This window comes from Pongo pygmaeus, chromosome 7 (assembly GCF_028885625.2).
Source record: "Pongo pygmaeus isolate AG05252 chromosome 7, NHGRI_mPonPyg2-v2.0_pri, whole genome shotgun sequence".
Taxonomy (NCBI): Eukaryota; Metazoa; Chordata; class Mammalia; order Primates; family Hominidae; genus Pongo; species Pongo pygmaeus.
Window position 1 is genome coordinate 72,914,050 of NC_072380.2, and position 3,955 is coordinate 72,918,004.

The window sequence follows — 3,955 nt, forward strand, 5'->3', positions numbered from 1 at the left end:
GTCTGATACAGCTACTTATCTTCTGATCTTCCTCCTTTAGAGAACAAGCCCCTTTTCCTTTTGGAAACTTCCCCTGCCTTACTGGTGGGACTGTCCATGAAAGCGCTGATCTCCCTCACCAATCCACCACTTGCCCTGGACTGGCCCACATGCCTGGTTAGGGAGGAATGCTTGTTTCTTGCTCTTTGTTTCCTGCTAACTGTTTCCATGTGGAGGGATTTCACTAGAGCACTGGTTTCCAAAGCATGGACCCTGCACCAGTGGTGTCAGCATTCCTTGGGAATGTGCTAGAAATGAAAGTTCTCAGGCCTCACCCAAACTCACTGAATCACAATGATTCCCAATCAGGCTCAGCAATCTGTTTTATCAAGCTCTTCAGGTGACTCTGATGCACATTAATGTTTGAGAACCACTGTACTACCGTAACACTCCTATTTTGTTTTTGTTTTGTTTTGGGTTTATTGAAGTTTAACTTATAAATTGTAGTATTCACCCTTTTAAGATACACAGTTCTATAAATTTTAACAAATGCATATAGTCATGTAATTACTATTATTAATGAGATATCTAATACTTCTATCACCCAAGAAGGTCTCTTCATCCCCCCTTGTATTAATCTCCCCCTCTACTCTCAGCCCCTGGCAAAGAGTGATCTGAGTTTTGTTCCTATAATTTTGCCATTTCCAGAATGTCATACAGATGTAATCATCCAGCATATAGCCCTTTAAGACTGGCTTCTTTCTTTCTTTCTTTTTTTCTTTTTTTATTTTTAGCATCTTTATTTGAGAAGTTAATTCTGCAGATGGGTAACAGTTCCAAGTGTTGACATATCTCAACCATTCTGTACAGAAAATAACAAATCAAACTCAAGCAGCCAGTCTCCCCACATATGCTTCAACCACATCCGGAGTACCCACCATCAGTCCCTTGGCTACTTTCAAACCAGAACTTAAATGCAGACTGTTTTCCTTATGAATCATTCCCCCAACCCAGGTTTTCTTCAGAGTTCTTTTTCCAGGACAGGATTATAGCCCCACTTGAAGACTAGGTGGATATAGGACAAGTACCATCCTAGGCCTGGATCACAGCCAAAGTCCATCATCCATTTTCAGCCCCGAAGAGCAAGATCTTCACCAGGTTTCGTTTTTGTAGCCCCCATCCAGGGACAGCACCACTGAAGTTTTGCAAGATAACTGGGTTCAGTGAAGTATTTGAAAACAGAATATAGCACCATTGGAAAACAAAGGCCTACAGCCACACTTGATCACCTCCACATTAGACAGATAGGAATTAGGATCAGGAACACAGATCAATACAGAGGCCAAAACAAAACCTTTGGCTACTATATAAAACCAGGAGTGCTCCAAGGCAGATTCAGCCAATAATTAAGAAAAAAATCATCAAAGCCTCAACCTTTGCTTACAATCTTTATTGGAGTTATACAAAAAGAATCCTCCAAAAGTGAAAAAATACATTATATACAAAAACACTTTCCCTTGGGAGGAGGGCTGTGCCCCCTCTTTACATGCAGTGCTTTCAACTGTAGCTCCGCCTCCACTGTCCCCTCCACTGCCGCCCAGCTTTCAGCCCGATTCTGAGCCTCCTCCTCCATGTTTTCTGAAACTTCATTTCCACTGGGGGCAGCATCTCCACTGCCTCCATTCACCTCCCGCTCTTGTTTGGCTTTCTTTGCATCATCTTTCCGGGGACCCTGTTCCTCTGGTTTCCTCTTCTTTCTGACAAGGTGGGAAATATCAGTCACACAATTTGATGAGGAAGCACCATCTGTTGGCTTTCTACTGGCAATCATGGAGACTGAAGAGCCTCCTCCACTAGGAGTGAAACCTGAAGTAGAGCTCTCCACCAAAGTAGCTTTCAGAGCCAGTTCAGCTACATTCCCAGTACGCTGAGACTCCTTTGCATCTTCTGTCTTCTCTCTAATTTCGGGTAGCAGTTCCTTCAGTTCCTCGATTTCTTTCTTGTATTCAGCAGACGATTCTTCAGCCTCCTTCACCTGCTCAATTAGTACAGCCATTCTCTTCTCAATGACTTCAATAGATTTGCTGAACTGTGCCACTGCCTCATCATACTGAGAGTTGTACCCATAAGCCAAGCCCAGCTGGTAGTGGGTCTCTGCAAGGAGACGGTCGTGGGCTTCCAGGTACTGTTCCTACGGGTTTAGGCAGGACTGGAACTCCTTCACAGCTTGCACATAGTTTTCAGATTCAACACTAACTTCTCCGAGTTTAAGATGTGCCTGGGCAACATAAAGCTGGGCTTTTGTTTCTTGCCTTTTAAAAACGATCTTTGCTAAATCCAGCATATCCTAGGCAAGCTCTAGGTTCCCAATTTCCTCCTCTTCATTTTCTTGAAGAGACTTGTTTTCAAGGACTGAATCATTTGGCATTTCTTCAGTCTTATCATTTTCTTTATCATCCTCTTCCGAGCCTTCAGTTTCTTCACCCTCTTTTATCTGTTCTTCTCTCTCTTTTGTCTCTTCATTAGCAGCTATCTGAACTTTGTCTTCAGGTGATTTCTCAGTAGCTCCCTGGGCTACCTTGGTATCAACCCCATCTCCAGCTGCCTCAGACTCATCTACAGACAGCTTAGTCTCCTCCTGACTAGGAACCAGCTTTGCCCTGACCTTCTCCTCTAGTCCTGAGCCATCTTTTGTTTCTGTCAGTCTTTCTATAGAAGTCTGTGGTTCAGTAGGAGTCTGATCTCCTATAGCTGACAGTCCATTAACTGCACCATCCTTAGGGAGAACTGTAGCCTCCTGCCCAGGCTTTTCAGAGACTTCTGATCCAGCCTCTACAGCTGAGGCCTCTGCAGCCTCTGTTGTCACCTCTGGTGACTCTTCAGCAGGTGCACTTCTTGACCTACCAGTTGCTCAAGAACCACCTTTCCTGCCTCATTTTCAGAGGTAACTACCTTCTCCTCTGGCTCGTCCTCACCCACATCTACTGGCTTGATTGTTGGGTCTAAAGACTCTGCTTCTACCTCCATTGCAGTGCCCTGCTTTTCTAGAGTCATCATAGGCTGCTCTTCTGAAACTTCTTTTGGCTTCTCCTCTATGCTCACAATTACCTCTCCATGCTTCTCCCGATCTCCTTTTTCTGTGCACTCTTCTTGGACATCAGTTTCAGAAACTGATTTTTCTTCCTCAGCATCTGGTACTTCCTGTTCTGACTTCCCAGAAGTGACCTCAGCTTCATTCCGTCCTTCTGGTGCTGCTCCTCCTTTTGCCCCTTCAGAGGTTTCAGTTAACCAATCTAGAATCAAGTCAACTTTTTCCTGTGGCTCCTCTGCAGATTCACTTATATCCATATCTTCTCTTCCACCCTTCTCCATTTCACTGTCCTATTCTTTTTCAGTTTCAGGCTTTGCCAAAGACTTGTCTTCTGTTTTTTTGGCTTCTTCTTTTTCTCCCATGGCGTCATAAACCTGTTCTCTCAACTCTTCCCTTGCTTCCTCACCTATGTTATCATTATTTTCTACCAGAGATTCATCTTCTGTTTTTTCTCCTTCTTCCTCTTCCACATACACACCTTCCAAGGTGTTTCCCAACACACCGTTCTCCATTCTCTCCACTTTATCTGCAGATGTAGAAGGAGCAGGAACATCTTCATTTTTGTCGGCAGAAACCAGCTCCACGGTGATGGCGGCAGTGGCTGTGGACTCCGTGGCCATCATTCCCCTGAGGTGGCAAACCAGCGAATGGAATAGAGCCTGTGAGAAAAACAGGTGATATGGGATGCCAGAGACTCACTCAGGGACAGAAAATGGCAGATTGAGATTGGCTTCTTTCACTTATCACCATGCATTTGAGATTCATCTACATTGTTGCGTGTGTCTGTAATGTCTTTCTTTTTATTGCTGAGTAGTATTCCATTGTGTGGATACTAGAGTTTGTTTAATCATTCACCTGTGGATGGGATATTGGATGGTTTTCAGT

The 3,955-nt window shown here is 44.2% G+C and overlaps 1 pseudogene; it reads right to left on the bottom strand.

Moving 5' to 3' along the window:
- Window positions 1–1,098: 1,098 nt before the first annotated feature.
- Window positions 1,099–3,690, bottom strand: LOC129042081 (nuclear autoantigenic sperm protein-like; annotated as a pseudogene).
- Window positions 3,691–3,955: the final 265 nt, after the last annotated feature.